The following is a 19,440-nucleotide window of genomic DNA, read 5'->3' on the forward strand; positions in this document are numbered from 1 at the left end:
TTGAATTAAGATGAATTCACTGTAAATATTTAACAAATGAATAAATGATATGATAACTACTAACATACCACTGAAAATACTACAGTTACTTGAGTGAGATTAGTTGGGTTTGACACTTCAAATTAAATATAAATGTTAGTTGCAGGGCAGTAGTAATGATATTGCGATGTCTTGAATCTCTTGTTTCATTTGGTTTCGAGATTCCACCGCGATGGATCACTTTTATTCGTTTTGTAGAAAACAGTCTTCTTTGTGGCACCATATTTCGTTTGAGTTCTCTCCACGGAACGGCCTGCTGACTATTTGAAAGATATCCATTCTGCGAACGAACTGCAGCTAAAGTTGTTTTCATGGCTGCAGTGTACCGCCTAATTACCTCAACCTCACTTTGAGTGGAAATGCCTTTAATTATTTCATGAACATCTTCTTCAAGTTTGTCTTGTTCACCACTTATATTAAAAAAAAGTACATACTAGAAATTTTTTGCTGAGTTGAGCAACAATATCTTCCTTTTCAGTAAATTCGATTTCAATTTCTAAATGAATACATAAATTGCCATCGCTAGTGGAAGCACGGGCTTGAACATTTTCGGAGGCAGTTGTTTCATGGGTTGTTTTCTGTTGACATATCAGATGGATATGCTTGCACGTGTTCCATTTAATAGTGGAATCCACACATGCCCAAGTATATTAATGGATACATTTGGCACATTCGGTACATACTAGTTTGCAGGAGTATTACAGTCTGTTTTCTTTGATGTGATACAACAATTATTTTACATCAGATGTGGATGAAAATTTCCAGCCATTGTCTTCTTCGAAAACCAAGTCCATGTTAAGAACTAGACTTGATCTATGCCTACTTCTTATATTCACAATTGTACTGGTCACTTAACCTTCAGTTAGAACAATTAGCCCGCCAAACAGCTTGTGCCTAAGAAAGTTCATAATAACAAAAACAGCTTTATCCAAACGTCTTCCAGTCTTTCCTTCAAAATAGATATAATTTAAGGTTCTATGCATACGTTATATATGCATGTTTGCATTGATGCCACTATAAAGCCTTAAACAATATGCCCATAACTGAATTTTTTTACGTAGTTCTCACTGAAATATGCTCCAAACACAGCTGTGTATGAATATATATTCAGTCGGTTTATTACCGCATGGAGCACCATTTCAAATGCAGCAGAGTCCCGTTCTTGCAACAATGCTATCAAGAGTTTGTAGACTTCGGCCTGTTTTTTTCTACCATTAAATTTTGACAGATTTTTCCGCCATGCTCTTTCCATGTGCCATGAACAGTAAAGTCTCATAGTCGGTGGCTACAAGGTTAAAACCCATGACTTGAAGAATGAGTCAGCCATATCAGACATAAAAATTTTGGGGCATATTATTCCAGCACCTATTTTTATATACTAAAAAAAAATTGATAGTAAGTGTTTATCTGTTCTATTCGATGTTAGAAATGCGCAAGGAAAACCCTGCCTCACGTCATCTAAAGCGAGTAATGTAATCAGTTCGAACCCGTAATTGTTTAGAACATGGGTACCAGCGATACAAATACAGTCACTGCCATATTTTTTCAATAAGTTACACTGAGATTTATTCATAATAATTAAGACAAAGTCATAATTTTTAAACTCTGGGTGCAGTTCGGTTGAATGTATTTTGAGGCCTGTCAAACAAAACACACGGCATATCACTTGACCTTACCTCGTTAATCCACGCTTCCACGCTAGTCCCATCGTCTCTGTCTCTCACAGAAGCGGCTCATATGTAGATTGTACCATTGCTCGAAATTATATAAGTCTTTTTCTGGTTAGGATGTGAATTCTTTCTAGCTTTGAATCAAAAACTGAATCGCGCATCTTGTCTAGAATGGCTTGGAATGGAATCTTATTGGCAAGGTCTGTTTCTAAATGACATCTTTCCGAAACAAAGAGAATGAACTGGCCTATATCATTTTGATGGCCTACATGTGTTTAAATGTAACTAGTTTTACACATTCCACCTTCAGATTCGATTACTCGTATGCTTGCAGGACATGTGCCATTGGTTTTATTACTGCCCTGAGTTTTAAGGTGCCTCTGACCGGTACTTTGACACATGCAATAGCCTGAACTATGGCATACAAAATAATTCCTAATATAATTGTCATCACACTGTTTCAAACTACACTCTATCACATACCTGAAAAATATGCCTTTTCAACATCTTGCTTCCATTTCACAAAATCTTCGAAAGAACACTCGAGATCTTAGGAATTGACACCAGCAATGTGTTCCGATTCCAGATGATCCAGAAATAACTTTTTCGTATTAGATCTGAATCCACATAATGAAAACTTGAAACATTTTTTTTTGGAAACAATTTCCGCAATGTGATATTTCCGTTCATGCTATCTTAGATTTCTAAGAATATTATATTATACATCGCAACTTATGCATTTGAATTCACAATTCTTTTTCCTGTTACAAGATACATCATCTTTACCGATATGTTTCTTCAGAACGTGTTGGCTAACATTTCTTTTATACTCGTACCCTTGACCACATTCTTCACATACAAATAGCTAACAGTTACTCATAGCTAGAGACCTGCAAAATTCGCGGTTTCGATGGCCTTCAGGATAGACTGCACATACCCCTGTACACTCGGCCAAATAACGCCAGTTCATTGGCTGCTGACTTGTAAGTCGTCTCAGCTGGTTTGTCTGTGATTCGATCCTTCTTTGGTTGAGGGTTTATAACTGGTTGAGATTCGTCCAGATGAACAGTAAGCCAATAGCAATATCATCTAAAAGGTATATGTATTTGACTTCTAGCTTATCGCCGATTGAATAATCCGCGAATTTTTCCGGTCCCTATCGATACTTAATGTTCTCGTATATCGTGCCTCTTCAGGAGACGGCAGGCTGTGGCGTAGTTGAAGTCACTTTCTACGTCACCGTCGCCAAATTCCCATATCCAAAACACTCCAGAAATGGTGCTTAAACATATATCGTGTTGGTGCACAGTCACTTCCATAAAAAAAAATCCTCTAAAATTGTTTCCACGATGTAAGCACATCTTACTCAATGTTTCGGGCGTCACGCAAATACAGCGCGAAACTTCAGCTGGACATTAAGCCGCTGTACACATTTACAGTAGTAACTCATGTATGGCCACCGCCGGTGTTCAAAAGGTTTGAAGACCTGAATCACATTTCTGCTTTCATAATACAATTCCAGTTTTGTATTCAAGCATACAAAATATCTTTATCGTTTTATTACGTTCGTAAAATTAGAGACAAACGAATAATACTTAATGAACAAATTTTGACACAATTGAAACTGTTCTCATTAATAAAGTGAATTACAATTTATTTTGTAACGTTGCCATCCTGATTGAATTTTTCTGTGCTTTCTCATAATCAAAAAAGTAAAAAAAACTTAAGACTGTTGGATGTTGGTAAATATTATTCACTACAGTTTTAGTAACTTTTAAAAATTCACCCACTTTCGAACACCAAACTTACGGCATTTCGATAAAAATAATCTTTGCTTAAAAAAATAAGAACTAAATAACGGTTAAGACTTTAAAAAATGTGTAAATAAATTTAATCAAACTAAACGTCTATCGCGGTGTTTAACATTCGCGTGTTTCTAATGCCATCCGACAAGAATTAAAATAAATTAAACGTTAAAATTTTTTTAGCACTCAATAAAGCTCCGGCCGCCGCGGTGCGTCAGAAAGAGCACCGGCCAATCAGCGGGCGGCAGGCGGGCTAGGTGACCACCCATCCTGATCCCCTCCCCCCGCTAACCCCCCCCCCCCCTCCCTGGCGAGGAAGTGGTGTGATGTAGGTCGACGACCTTCATTTGGGCGACCCGGGCTGGTGCAGCGCCAGGAAGGTAAGGTTGGTGAAGGGGGGGGGGGGGGTTAGGCGAGTAGGCAGTCCTCCCGAGAAAATGAGAAGTGGCTTATAGAAAAGAAGAAAAAAAAAACCCTCGTCTACAACTGCACACCCTCCCTCCATCCCCCCTCCCCTCCCCCCAAATTATAAGGCCGAGGGAGTTCACGTGCATTCTGCGCGCAAGAGTTAGGAGTTCCGCGCCTAAATCAATTACATCAACGCTAGCCCCTACGTCGTTACACTACAAGCCATGGCCTTTGGTCGTGGGGGGGGGGGGGTAGCACACCCCCCATGTCCCACTGGAATTAAACAAACCCTCACTGAGGGGGCCCGCTTGCGCTTGCAAAAGCGTGACTGTGGAACTTGCTTTGATAAAATGTAAACGTCAAAAAACATTTTTTTATGGAAAACTTTCTGTATGTATTAAAGTTTTCTGTTTATTTTAGGCATATAAATCAAAATAACATACAAGCACCATGTCCAGAGATGACATTTTGTCTGTTAAAACCCTCGGCCCCCCCATTCCCCCAGTCCTCCTTGAGAATCCTACATACAGATTTGCGCCCCGGTTATCAGGCCAACAACCCAATGTAAACCTGACGAGTGCAATTGAGTATAACTTGTTTGATACGGAAGGGCGAGCATGTTTTCAGGCGAGACTTTAAATTACAGAATATCATCATTAGAGACTGGAAAAATTCGCGGTTTGAATGACCTCTAGGATGGACTCCACGATCCTCTATGTACGCGGGAATATTGTCGCGGGTTGAAATTTTGCAGGGTTGTTGAAATCAAATTTAGGGACTTTACTGACGGGACTCTGGGCTGGCTGCTCTGTTCACTCGTCAGCGCAAGTGGCGTGACCATGTAATTGGGGCACGGGGCCGGCGCGGCGCGCTGCGGGCTTGCAGAATTTTGTTTGTTTGTTTGGCCGCGCGCTGGCGCAGCCACGGGCCGCAGTTACTGGGGCGCGCTGTCGTAACAAGCCGCGCGGTGTGGCCTGCACATTGTGGTAGAGGGGGGGGAGTCTTCCCAGATGTTCTAGTTAGTTGTTTAGTAAATTTGACTTCAATAACGAGCTTTTGTTATGGTAGGCGCGGCAGGGCGCGCGAATTTAAGCGCAAGTGAGTGGTGACTCGGGGCTCACTCAGGCGGAGGCTATGCGTCTCACCTGTGGTCACGAGTTGTTAGTTCGTTCGTGATGTAGGAATTCAAGCTTTCGGGCGGAAGCTATGGCCGACGCCAGAGGCCACGAGTCGTTTAATTTAAGTTAGGTCATAATGTAGTCATCTTCAAGCTTTCGGGCGGAGGCTATGGCCCTTGTCACTAGTCGTTTAGTTATAATTTTTAAAATGTAATGTTCGTTCGGATTTTAAGGGCAGGAGAGGCCCCTACGTTAGTTTTAAGTAATCGATCAAGAAAGGCTTTTCGGAAAATGTGAGTATGGACTTATCTTTGTTTTAATTTTAAGTATTAATTATGATTTGAGGTATTCGGAAGGACTAGGGAAGTGTTTAGTGAAGTTCTCTCATTCTCTCTCTTGTAAGGTCGTTCAATCGTTAAGGAAGTAAAGAAGAGTATTGTTTTAAATTTTAATCCCGATGTGTAAATGTTCGTCAAGAATGATGTTGATTATTTGACTTTAAGAATAAAATAATTTTAATTTAGTATTATGTTATTTTGCAAAATCTCCTTAGTTCAGCTCTCACCAGACATCCTGTACGGGATGACGAACCTATGATCCTAGGTACAGTAAAGTATTTTATGAAGTTAAGACTAGTTGATGCCAAGCGAGTTGTTTCTATGTAAAGAGCTACGATTCTCTCCCCCCTCTGAAGGTGGATCGTGACAGAAATGGCGGTGGCACCGGCTAGGTGCACGTTACAAGAAATGGTAGAGTTCGCCGGATAGGTTCTATTTCTGGAGAGAGAGAGAGGTAGATTTTTATGTTTATTATTAAATTAGTTTCAGCTTCTGATAGCAGGTTATTAAGAGTTTACTTGAGGAGAGGATTACGGAATTTTAGTCTATAGTGGAGGAAGTCTTTGAGATTTTTTTTTTGACGTAACAGATGTTTATTTGAGGATACTTGTAAGGATAAAGTTTATAGTGATAAGTTGTTTTAAGTCGTTGAATTTATTGTAGATTTATATCGGGGATTATTACGTGAGGAGAATACGTTATAAGTTAAATGCTTATTAGAGATAATGCAAGTGGTTTAATTTAATTGAAGTTCATTTTAAGATTGTAGGTTAAGAGAATTATAATTTAAAATAAAGTTTTTTGTCGTAAATAGGAATTATTTTCAAGAGAAGTTTGTTTTGTTTTCGTGCGCGTAGGAGACGAGACGTACGAATTAAATCAGTCGAGGGAAGGATAAACGTTAGAAAGGAATTAAAGAGAAAACGAGAGTTTATGTAAAAGAGAGTTATAGAATTTATAGTGATGTTTTGTTTTAATTAGAAAAATGTTGAGAGTTGTTTCAGAACGACACGTCAGTGGACGTGGCAGAGTGAACACGTGACGGGGAGGTGCTGAGACCTAGCGGAGAACGGAGGAACCGCAAGCGAGGGTTGGCGCACCTGATGGAATTCGGTGACGTCACGGGCTCATACGGAGACGTGGACGGCCGTGACCTTGTTTTGATCAGCTGTACGGTAACTTAGCGATAAGAAAATAGACTATTGGTTAAATAAATTTAAATTTAAGTGTGTTTTAGAAGAAGAGGAACTTTCAGTATGTAAGTAATTTATTTTAAGAAGTGTATGATGTATAGGCTAGAAGTGTTTCGTTGTAAGTTGTTTATGTTTTTGTTAGTTAAATTCTACCTCGGTTTTAAAAATATTTTTTTGGGATTTGTAAACATTATTAAGGAGGTACACTATAAAATCGATAAGCATTAAGAAAACTGGGAAGGCTAGATTTTGTGTGTAGAGGGAATTTACTCCAAAAGAACAGAGAGACAAAATTAATGTTTTCATTAGGGCGAGGGACCCTAAGGTGAGGCGTTGTGTCCCTGGGAAGAAAGGGAATTGTAGCGCAGACCATAGGAGATGGGCTGACTACGGAATTAAGGGTCAGGAGAATCCTGAGAGTTGTGAGTAGTTTGGGGCAGGAGTTCCCCATGGTAGTACCGAAGTGGCTATCCTGTATGGGATAGGGTACCATTTCAATGAAGTTTGTTGGTGGGGTTAGAGCCCCCTGTGTAGTGGGCCTATAGCAGATAGGCACTACAGTGAAATTTTTGGTTATTTTGTGAGGTAAATTCCCTGGAGGTTAAGTAAGATTGGATTCAGTTAGGAAGGAGGGAAATGAGAAACATTGCTGTAGAGAGTTAGTGTACTTGCCTAATGTGAAATTGAATTTTACTAAATTAATTTAGGAGAAAGTTTTGTTCGGTAAATAAATAATAATGGAAGATAGCTAGATAATTAATTAATTTTTTTTGAGTAAGGTGTTTTAAGTAATGAAATAAAATAAGGTGAAGTAATTTGAATAATTGGGGAGGAGTTTCTTTAAGAGTTTAGATAATTGTTTTTGAATTTATTGAGATATTCAGCCAGTGAAGTTTGAGTGTGAGAGATACAGTGAGATTTTAAGGAAATCGGTTGTTTATTAATTAGGACAAATGAGATTTTTTGATTAAGAGTCAGTAAGCATAGTTAAAATTTATGACATGATATTTGGTGACAGTTTACAGTTATTAAGGAGAAAACAGAGTAATCTATTTATTTTTATTTTAATGGTTTGAAGATAAGATTATGAATTTTTTTTGGAAGTTTCTTTGGCATGTTGGAATAATTTTTTTTGATTTTTAGAATTTACAGAGAAAATTTAATTGATTTTTATTGTTTGAAAGTATGGAGGTTTAATGTTCGATTAGCCCTAACTTGATGGTCGGATCCCAAAAGAATGCCGTAAAACCGATAGCCATTTGAGAGGAATGCGGTAGGCGCTTGTGTAGAGAGGGGTTGTGGGAAAACTCCTTGGGACTGATGGCAGATCAGGGGCCCTAAATAGTGTGTGATGCTGTAAAACCAGTGCAGAGAAAGCCTGGTATGCTTAAATTTTTGGGCACAGGTTATGTAAACCTGGGGTTCCATGGGATTTAGTCATGTTAGCTGCTGTGAGACATTAAGATTTCCAGGCTCCATAGTAAATTCAATGTAAATTTTTGTTTTCTTAAAATAATAAATTTGTTTTTAATTTATTTGAGATATTTGATTTGGAACAGTGAATACAGACCCCGAGGAATAAGAGTTGTCATGCTGTGAGAGGAGAAGGTGGTAGGCCTAAAAGGGTACAGGCACCACAGAGGTTATTTGTATTGCATAATTTAAATATAAGGAAACTTGAGAATTTGAAATTTTGTTGTTGGTTTGTACACCCATAAGAAGAGTATAGGCAGAATTTTTATTGTTATGAGATGTCTAATTTAATTGAAAAGAAGAAAGTTTAAAGATGCAAGGTAACATTATTATTGTAATAATTGAAAGAGATTAAGAGGTAGAGAGAAATAGGCAGTTTTTGTTTGTAAGTACTAAAGTTTACATATAGAAATTTAGTAACTAAGAATGAATAATAAGTTAAGTCTAGTGTAAAAGTTTTTTTTAAGTTTGTTAAGTTAAGAGTCACAAGTAAATTTTTTTTTAGAGAGAATGTCTTTGATAGGAAGTATTAGAAACTTATGGGAATTTTAGGGTAACATAAATAATGTAGGTAATGAATAATAAATAGATGGTAGGTCTTAAGTTAGGATTAACATTTGAAGCAGAATTTAATTAAGAAGAAGGAAAATAAATAGGCCTAATGAAAAGAACAAAATAGGATTTTATGGTAAAGCATTTTTTTTAAGTAATAAACAATGAATAATAATGTTGTTTCAGGGTAATGTGTACTAATAATACAATTTTTTTTTTAGGACCAAAGAACAGGAATTATGTAATTTAAATTAACATGTATTTTTGAAACTGTTACAGATTCCTTAAGATGAGCTGAGCAGCAGTCCAGTTTACAAGATGACAAGAGTTCGAGAGACAAGATACAAGATCACTGAAACAAGAGCCAAGACTGAAGATTCAAGAGAAGAGAAAGCTGGCAGCCATGGACTTACAAGTGGAGATTAATAAGGTCATGTAAAGTTTTATTTTTATTATGGAAGACAGTAACTGGAGTTTTTTTTTGTTATAAACATTATTTACAGAACTTTTTAGGTTATAGTAATGTAATGGAACTAGTGAGTTGTGGTAGCTGTCAAAAAGAACTAATACCTTAAGTTTAATTTTTAAAGTTAATTTTCTTAATTTACAGAGGGATTAGTAGTTTTTTTTAAACCTTATTTAGGTTGGAATTTAAATACAATAGCTTATTATAAATGTGTACGAACAGTTCAAGTTCACAGTACTGATAGGTAGGTCAGATGATCTTGTTGATTTTGATGATTTGTTGTTTTGAGTTGATTTTTAAGTGTTGTGAATTAGACAATGAAATAGTTCTGAAAACTTAAATTATTTCAAGCTAAGAAATAGTAAAGTTAATTGTAACTCAAAGGACACCAGAATTTAATTTTTTTTTGAATTAGTAATGTTTGAAAATTTTATACTTTACAAGAAAGGTTATAAACAAACAGATCGGATGGAACAAGGATGCAGTAAATCACAATTTCATTTAGAATTATTGATTAGCTTTTGAGGTTATGAAGTAAAAGTAATTATAGTTTAAAAGTTTGAATAAAAAAATGTTTTTTTTTATTTGTTTGAAATAGAAAGTTTAAAAGTTAATTAGTCATGATCTAGGTGGGTGATGGGGTGGGAATTGGCCACTCTTTTTCCCTATAACCTCCCTAACATGGCCTTCTATTACATCTAACAGAAAAAAAAAAGAAGAAAAAGAAGACTTATTATTAGTTAGAATGTTTTTTTATGAAGATACCTGATGAACTTTTTTTTTATTGTTGGGAAGAATAGTAGCAAGATTAATCAGATGTTTTACTCAGAAGAAGAAGAAGAAGAAGATAAAGCAGTTTTATGACTCGACAAGCCAGAGATTGGTGTTTCCCCTCTGCGCTTCTATTGACTACGTTGTTTACTCTCATGGGATAGCTGGTTCGGCACCATGGAGAGAGATTGGTGGGCATTGTGGTTGCCCCCAGAAGAAAAGAAGAGTAGAAGAGGTTATGGGTGGGTCATGTGAACTGACCTTCAACCCAGTTACTTCGTGGGGACTATTTGCTGTATAGAGAAGATCAAGACTCAAGAGTTAGGGAAAATTATTGGAGGTCATGTTTCCCTTCCTTAAGTTTTTCCTATCAAATTATTTGCCTGATTAGATTATGCTAAGGGTGGGATACTTTATGTTAGCAGTTGAATTAATTAATTTTATTTTTTTGTGTGTTTGCATCCTTGCCCATCGATTGCAGTTTAGTAGTTAGTTTTGTATTTGTCAGGCGTGATGGTAATGCCTGTTGATGATGTTTCAGAATTGTAATCTGTTCGTGATGAGGATGGCACAACTCCGAAGCAGATGTGGGGAGAAGTTGTGAGCTGCCCTGGAAGCCAGTCCAGTAGCTGTTGGAGTTGAGTGGTGTTTGCTGATGGCCAGCCCAGGGAGCTACTCTTCTCGACAACACTGACTTCGAGGAGTTGCACCAACCTTCACGAGATAAGAGTTTAATTAATTGAAACACTGTAAGGACACTTAATTTTTTTTGAAGAACGAAAGAAGTATGGTAATAAACGGAAACCGAAAAAAAAAAAAATAATAATAATTATCAAGAATTTGCACATTGTTTAACGAATACTGAGAAACTAAGAACAGTAATTTAATTTGTAAAGAGAGCTTCACTAACAGAACAATTTTTTTAGAATTGAGAACTCGAGCCTCTGAAGGTTCCTGTGAGAACAAACCAGATAAAAGTTTTACATTTAATTTTATGAATACTTGTTGTTTTAAAATAAATCTTATGCAGAATCTAGATGTATGTTCAGACAGCAAGGAACTAAGAAAATTATTATTTTTGTGAAATGAGGAATTTATAGTTATGGTTTAATGGAAAAAGACAATTTGTAATTTTGAGGTAGCTCGATGGGGCTCGAGCTCTGTGAGGGGAGGGTTATGTCGCGGGTTGAAATTTTGCAGGGTTGTTGAAATCAAATTTAGGGACTTTACTGACGGGACTCTGGGCTGGCTGCTCTGTTCACTCGTCAGCGCAAGTGGCGTGACCATGTAATTGGGGCACGGGGCCGGCGCGGCGCGCTGCGGGCTTGCAGAATTTTGTTTGTTTGTTTGGCCGCGCGCTGGCGCAGCCACGGGCCGCAGTTACTGGGGCGCGCTGTCGTAACAAGCCGCGCGGTGTGGCCTGCACATTGTGGTAGAGGGGGGGGAGTCTTCCCAGATGTTCTAGTTAGTTGTTTAGTAAATTTGACTTCAATAACGAGCTTTTGTTATGGTAGGCGCGGCAGGGCGCGCGAATTTAAGCGCAAGTGAGTGGTGACTCGGGGCTCACTCAGGCGGAGGCTATGCGTCTCACCTGTGGTCACGAGTTGTTAGTTCGTTCGTGATGTAGGAATTCAAGCTTTCGGGCGGAAGCTATGGCCGACGCCAGAGGCCACGAGTCGTTTAATTTAAGTTAGGTCATAATGTAGTCATCTTCAAGCTTTCGGGCGGAGGCTATGGCCCTTGTCACTAGTCGTTTAGTTATAATTTTTAAAATGTAATGTTCGTTCGGATTTTAAGGGCAGGAGAGGCCCCTACGTTAGTTTTAAGTAATCGATCAAGAAAGGCTTTTCGGAAAATGTGAGTATGGACTTATCTTTGTTTTAATTTTAAGTATTAATTATGATTTGAGGTATTCGGAAGGACTAGGGAAGTGTTTAGTGAAGTTCTCTCATTCTCTCTCTTGTAAGGTCGTTCAATCGTTAAGGAAGTAAAGAAGAGTATTGTTTTAAATTTTAATCCCGATGTGTAAATGTTCGTCAAGAATGATGTTGATTATTTGACTTTAAGAATAAAATAATTTTAATTTAGTATTATGTTATTTTGCAAAATCTCCTTAGTTCAGCTCTCACCAGACATCCTGTACGGGATGACGAACCTATGATCCTAGGTACAGTAAAGTATTTTATGAAGTTAAGACTAGTTGATGCCAAGCGAGTTGTTTCTATGTAAAGAGCTACGATTCTCTCCCCCCTCTGAAGGTGGATCGTGACAGAAATGGCGGTGGCACCGGCTAGGTGCACGTGACAATATTACACCAGCTCATTGGCTACTGACTCGTGACACATGCTAACTTGGATGCTTATGATTCGATACTTCTTACGTTGAGGGTCATTCATTTGGCTCACAGTCTTTCAGGCAAACTGTGTTCCAATCACTGAAGCGGCAATAAGTTACACGCACTTGGATTCTAGCCTATCGCGAAATGAACCCGCGAATTTTTCCTGTCTCTAATCATCATGTAGTGAATAGCGTAAATTCAAAAGGTTATGGTTATTAGTCGTTTTTCCCGTCACCGGGTGTCTTTGAGCACAGGATCGCCACGGCGCGGCGGTGACAGTGATTCCTCGATGGTTCCCCACTGCCTTCCGCGGGATGGAGGTGACAGGGACATCGCAAACACCCGGTCCTGGACCCAGAGGAGTAGTTTCAGAGATCCCCTCCCCAACCGGGAATCGAACCCAGTCCCCTTGGCCTCCTCGGGCGGACAGATACAACGTGTAGTGAAGAATATTTATAAGCGCGTGTGTAGCGCCACGTATTTTTCACAAGAAAAAAAATCTGATCGCTTGTTGGATATGGTGTGCTTGCGCTAGCGATTGTTTCTTTGTGGTTGGCGGCCGTCAGCAAGAGAAGCCATTGGCCCGTTTCGACGGGCCGTTCAGGACGCGTTTGCTTCCTTACTGGACGGCTGTGATTGGTAGAGACCTGAAAAATTCGCGATTTCATTTCGTGTTATGCAAAAACTCAAATAATTATACCTTAGTGCTGCTTCTGCCATTGGTCCACTGTTAATCTGGAGGACAGCGGGCCAATTAGAGACCCTCCACTCATAGAAGTGTCTAATCACATGCCACCCAGTCGAGACGACTCACAAGTCAGCAGCCAATGAACAGTTGGCATTTGCCCGAGTGCGTAGAGGATATTGGAGTCTATCCTGGAGGTCATTGAACCCGCGAATTTTTCCAGTCTCTGGTGATTGGTGAGCTACACCTGAGGTAAACCCAACCAACCACGGAAACACAGACAATGCCACAAAGATTCAACACACAGCTGGCCTGGAAATTTTTTTTCGCGGAAATTACATGGCCATGAAATTAATTTGTTGAGAAAATTTAAAGTGGACGAACTTGGGCCGGCCAAAACCGCTTGAAGAGGCCGAACTTGAGAACCTGCCCGGGTTCGTCAAGCGCCCGCGCCGCAAGGACAAATGACGCACGCAAGACCGCGAGGACACGTGCTTGAATTCGGACACGGCCTGAGAAGATTGTGCGCGGATTACATTTCTGTTCTCTGCATGTTCAATGACTGGAGACGGGAAAAAAAACCGCGGATTCATTTCTATATAGGCTAAAATTCAAACAAATATACATTTGAGCTGCTTTTGCTACTGGCTCACTGTGTACTTGGGCCAATGAGAAACCCTCGACCAAAGAAGTATCCACAAACAGACAGCTCACGCGTTAGCAACCAACGAACTGGCGTTACTTGCCCGAGTACACAGAGGACTGTGTGTTATATCCTAAAAGTAAAAAAAAAAAAAATCAGCGAATAATTTGGTGGGTTAGATGACCACCAGGATAGACTCCATACGATACGCTGCATTCTCGGGCAAACGTCGCCTGTTCATTTGGCTGCTGACCTGTGAGGCGACTCAACTGGGTAACTCGTGATACGATACCTAGGGTCAAGCATTTTTCGCGAATAAATATGAATGCCTATTAGACTGCAACAAGGTATACGCACACCAGCGGTTTCTTCCTTGTGATTGGCGGCCGTCTGCGAGTGAAGTACAGTAGTTGCCTTATTTGGTTGAGCCACTCAGGACGCATTTACTTCCGCAATGAATTACTGTGATTGGTGTTTTAACAATCTTCATGTACCTGAAAAAAACTCACCCAATCACGAGACACAGACGATGCTATAGTATTTTTTACTTTCAGGGAGTCTCGGCATCTTTTTCGCGAAATATGCATGGTTCTACGATACCTCTTCCAAAATCATCATTTTAAACATAGGAAAAATGGTTGGAAGACCCCTCGATAAGAAACCACTCGGGCGCTAAACACACTCTGCATCACACACGGGCTGGATGGCTGGGAAGGGCCAGCTCGTATCGGTCTCAGACAGTGGCAGATCCAAGGGGGGTCACCAGGGGCCAGTGCCCCCCCCCCCCGAAAAACCAGTTGTCTGCTACATTAATATTGCCGACAAAAATGATTGTTTCTGAAACAAATAAAATATTTTAATATAATTAATGAATTTCTTGTAGAATCATAAAATCTGGTGGTTGGATGTTATGTTTAGAGTGAGTAGATTAAATACAAATTTAGCACTTTTAAGACTTTTTTCTCTGGGTATTCTGAAATCCTAGAGTTCCCCCACCGAGGTGAACCTCTGGATCCGCCACTGGTCTCAGAAGGGCCTCACGCCAAGGCTCTCGCAGCTGTGTTACAACATATACAAAATAAATTTTCCTGCATTACTAGGGGCATGTATTTATCGCAAAATAAATCTGACCGCTCATAATACTGCAGCTAATTGCATTCCCTTGCTAGCTATTTTGTTCCTTGCAATTGGCGGCGGTCTGCAAGAGAAGCCATCGCCCTATTTGGCCGGGCCGTTCAGGACGCGTTTGAGTTCGCACAAAACTTATAAACACCCAACTTAGATACACGTCACTTAGAAACACATAAGAGAGACTTTTCTGAATCCTAACTGTCCTAAGTTTTGTGTATCTAGGTTATGACGATTTTAAGAAGTGTAGTTCGGCGTTGTGCGTTTCTAAGTTACGTGTTTATAAGTAGGGACTGGAAAAATTCGCGGTTTCAATGACCACTTGGATAGACGCCACGATTCTCTAAGTACTCGGGCAACTATCACCTTGTCATTGGCTACCGACTCGGGACACCTGTTTACTGCGATTCTTATGATTCAATACTTCTTTTGTTGAGTGTTTGCCATTGGCTCAGAGTTCTTCAGGTAAATTGCGGTCCAATCACTGACGCAGCATTAAGCTAAACGAGTTTGGATTCCATCCTGTCTCGAAAGGAATCCGCGATTTTTTCCGGTCTCTATTTATAAGCTATGACAGTTCTAAGTTGTGTGTTTCAAAGTTATGGTAGTTATAAATTATGATTATATAAGTTAAGAAGTTTCTAAGTTTTGTGTTCTGCGTTATGTGTTTCTAAGTTATGATCGTTCTAAGTTATGACAGTTCTAAGTTATGCGGATTATTTTTGAGAATTCTAAGTTATGACTGTTCCATGTTGTGTTTCAAAGTTATGTGTGGATTCCGCTATCATTTGTGTGCCGACAGTAGACATGTATGTACCTGAAACCAGCCAACCACAGAACACAGACGGCTGGTCTAGAAAAGGACATGCCCTATGTGTAGGGACCTGAAAAATTCGCGGGTTCAATGACCTCTAGCATGAACTCCATAGTTCAACGTACACTCATTCAAATGTCACCCACTCATTGGCTGCTGTCTTGTGAGACGTCCCAACGTAGCAGTCTGTGATTTGATGCTCTTTTAGTTGAGTTTTTCTCATTGGCCCAGAGTCATCCAGGTGAGTTGTGAGCCAATGGCAGAGGCAGCACTGAGGTATAACTACTTGAATTCTAGCCTATCGCGAAATGATTCCGCGAATTTTTCCTGTCTCTACCTATGTGTTACTAGTAGAGATCCGGAAATTCCGTGGATTCATCAGGTGTTAGGATAAAATTCAGATTCCTGTTTTTTTCTGTAGACATATGTGCTTTTCTATTGGCTTATTTCTTTCTGAGAAACCCCTCCTTCTTTGGCGCAAGGCGACGTGCAGGGAGTCTTAATTTTTAATAAAAAATATCATAGGACCTTGCAGGGCCGCCAAGAAAATATATGACCTCGGAGGCAAATCATTTTCTCGACCCCCAACCCTATTATTTAATGGAAAAAAATTTCAAATACTACAGTTTAAAAAAAAAGTCTAAAAACTGTAAATGTTTCTGTGGCCGTAAATGTAATCGTGATATGCGCGTATCATATAACTTCTATTTAGCAATAGAATTGTAACTTTCGTCCTTCCAGGGTAAACCCAAGAATAAAAAAAAGAAATTGAAGCACAACCAGGACCGGGTCCCTAGGATTTTGACCTCCTTCCCCTCCCCCCTTGACACTCCTCCTTCAAGTCCCTGGGCCTAGCTTGAAGTCCCGAAGAGGAGTGCTACCGACGCAAGCCGGTGTAGTGGCGGTCCTGTACTGCTGTGGAAGCGGCGATTCGACGTGGGCGATCAGCCCTTCCCCCTTCCATAAACCAACATAACTAAGCATTTATGGAAATATAAATAATCTTATCAAATTAGTGTATTGTCATCGGTCCTCGATAAATCTACAAAGCTTGAATGAAATCTGGCCTTTTAAAGTGGGTCAAAATCGCACCCAAAGGAGTCGGTTACAAACATACAAACATACAGGTGCAGAAAATATAAAGCGTGTAAAAAATGGGCGCGGGTACTTATGCACGCGCGTTAAAAGTTATACTTACTTGACGTGATTTAAAAAAAAAAAAAAACTTTAATATTGCATGCTTTAACAGAAATAAAACAATAAAAGTACTGCAGTGATATTATAAAGACGGTTCTCGTAACGTATAAAATCAATAAAATTAAAAAAGAAATATATATTCAATATTAATTTAAACACAATTATAAATAAAAAATTTTAATTAAGTAAAATAATCAAGATATATTTTAATAAATAATGAAAATCAGTAAATAATCTGAATGTTTATTCTAATTTATTAATTTGAACTATTTATTTAATAATTATGCAATAATTTATAATGCAAATATATAAATATTGGATCATAAACTTATTTATATATATATATATATATGCACTTTAAAACTCTTGAGAAAGTTTATAGACACATCTTGTTATCACTAATATTCACAATAAGTAAATGTTTATAAATAAATGGACCAGTATTCAATATAAATCACTAAAGTAATATGCTTTAAAAGCTCATGCATAATTTTTATGTGCGTGTAGCCTTTTTTTCCACCTTCTTCTTTGCATGGTGCACGCGTATCGTAAAAATTAAGGCACCTAAAAATGTTTTATTTAAAAAAAAAAAATAACGTTTGTGAATTTCAGAGCTGACATTGAACTGGAAGGTATTTACAGTAGCTACATAACCCTCAAAAAAATGAATGGCCACCCGCTTCCCCCCAATGCTGCCGCCTGCCTACCTCAGCTCGCAGTCCCGAGGCGCCGTCTGCTGCCGACTGCAGAGCGCCGCCCCGCCCCGCGCCCTGCCTTATCTAGCGGCCGTCGTGCGTCAACCGCGCGTCATCGCCGGCGACGGAGCGTCCTCGGGTGTCCTCCGCCCCTTCCCCCTTCTGCGCGCCCCAAGCTCCTGAGCTCTCCCGTGCGACCAGTAGGAGCTGCGGCGGTAGCCATGTTTGTTCATGTTCTCAATACGTATAGGGACCGGAAAAATTCGCGGGTTCAATGACCTCTAGGATGAACTCCATAGTTCTACGTACACTCACTCGGTCAAATGTCACCCACTCGTTGGCTGCTGTCTTGTGAGACGTCCCGTCGTAGCAGCCTGTGATTCGATGAAGCTTTGGTCAGGTGTTTCTCATTGGCCCAGATTAATACAGGTGAGTCGTGAGCCAATAGCAGAGGCGGCACTGAGGTATAAATAACTATTTGTATTTTAGCCTATCGCGAAATGAATTCGCGAATTTTTCCGGTCCCTATCAATACGGCATGGCCCCCACAAGGGTGGGGCTGGGTGGACCCCTGGGTCCCCTCCAGGCCAGGGCTCAGCCCCGTTTATTTTCATCTCAGTGTGTGAAATAAATATACATACTCGCTGTGGTTATTTTAAAGCAAAATAATTTTATAAATAAAGCTTAGTTTTGGACTTATAAAATAGTAACCATATTTTTACCATGTATTTTCAGGTTAAATAACAATCTAAAAAGAGTGTAGGTAAGAAATAACCATGCAATTTTAATGCAGCACGTGACTGTAATATTGTGTGTGTGTGTGTGTGGGGGGGGGGGGGGGTGAAACGTCTTCAATCCTGGGTCCAGGGCCAGTAATCAAATGTGGAGGCCATGGAATACGGTAAAAATAGTTTCAAGCACAAGATTACCTAGTGTTCTATTTTGTTCCTATCATACATGCAAGTTATGCCCGTGCTAAGATCTCGAAGTATAATATAGATTTTTTTTAAGTCAATTAATATTTCATAAACTTGAAACGCAATCTCACCGGTAGGCATTTGCCACGTTTCCGTGCGTTGTGGCAGCAGCAGACCTTGATAATGAAATGTTCCGTGAGATCCGTCTACGTTTACGTGATCCGTCTCTGTTTCCGTGTCATTGTAGAACGGGCACAAGGCCTAGTTTACGTATAAACTACGCAATACCGCAGCCACGGAACAAGCAAAATGTCCACCAACTACATTTTAAGAGTACCGGTTTATAAACTACGCCAGGCGCAATAACAATATTATTCAACTTCAAACTTTCTTGTATATTGGCTCGCGTTTCCGACGCTGTGTTCCGAAAACTGTTCAAGACGCTGAGGTTTTGTGCGTAGAAGCCCTCGATGTTCTACATCACGTTTTTGCCTGTTTTACTTTCACACAATAAAGGACAATAACACTTTTAAATCAAATCATTGACTGTTTGTTCCAAAATAAATACGAATTACCAAAAGAAGCCAGGGGTAAAAATTTGTTTTCCACTGGTGTACAATTTAAAATTATATGGTTAGTGACGTATTGCGGATGGCGTAATTTATAAACTTATAAATTTATAAATTTTGTTGCGTTTGGTTGAATATATTTTGTTGCTACTTTGTGTTCCTTACGTGGATTGTAAACCCGGCCGAAGGCCGGCTGTGTGTTAAAACTTTGTAGCATTGTCTGTGTTTCGTGGTTGGCTGGGTTTATTTCAGGTGCATGACTACTGTCAGCACACAAATCACAGCCATCCAGTGCGGATGCAAACGCGGCCTGAGAGGCCCGGACAAAGACGGCAATGGCTTCTCTTGCGGATGGCCGCCAATTCCAAGGGATTAATCGCTAGCCCAGGCATACCTTATTGCAGTCTAATGAACAAGAAGGTATTTTCGCAAAAAAATACATGCCATTACAAGAGACTGTAAAATATTCGCGGGTTCAACTACCTCCAGGATTGTACTCCACGATCCTCTGCATACTTGGACAAACGTCGCATGTTTATTGGCTACCTGTGATGCGTCTCAACTGGGTAACTTGTGATTCGGTACGTCTTTGAATGAGTGGTTCTAATTGGTCAGAATACC

The 19,440-nt window shown here is 39.6% G+C and overlaps 1 protein-coding gene and 1 long non-coding RNA gene across 2 annotated transcripts in view; one reads left to right on the forward strand and one right to left on the reverse strand.

The window, feature by feature from the left end:
- LOC134533434 (sclerostin domain-containing protein 1-like) overlaps window positions 1-17,408 on the reverse strand; it is a 166,462-nt gene extending 149,054 nt beyond the window's left edge. The window contains exon 1 of the mRNA XM_063370957.1: window positions 17,346-17,408. The gene's annotated coding sequence lies outside the window, so the exon portion shown is untranslated. The remainder of the gene's footprint in view (window positions 1-17,345) is intronic.
- On the forward strand, window positions 4,654-13,167 carry LOC134533121 (uncharacterized). The gene is made up of 2 exons (XR_010075250.1): window positions 4,654-6,636; window positions 8,876-13,167. It is a non-coding gene; the product is annotated as an uncharacterized LOC134533121 (long non-coding RNA).
- Window positions 17,409-19,440: the final 2,032 nt, after the last annotated feature.

This window comes from Bacillus rossius, chromosome 6, assembly GCF_032445375.1.
Source record: "Bacillus rossius redtenbacheri isolate Brsri chromosome 6, Brsri_v3, whole genome shotgun sequence".
NCBI classification, from domain to species: domain Eukaryota; kingdom Metazoa; phylum Arthropoda; class Insecta; order Phasmatodea; family Bacillidae; genus Bacillus; species Bacillus rossius.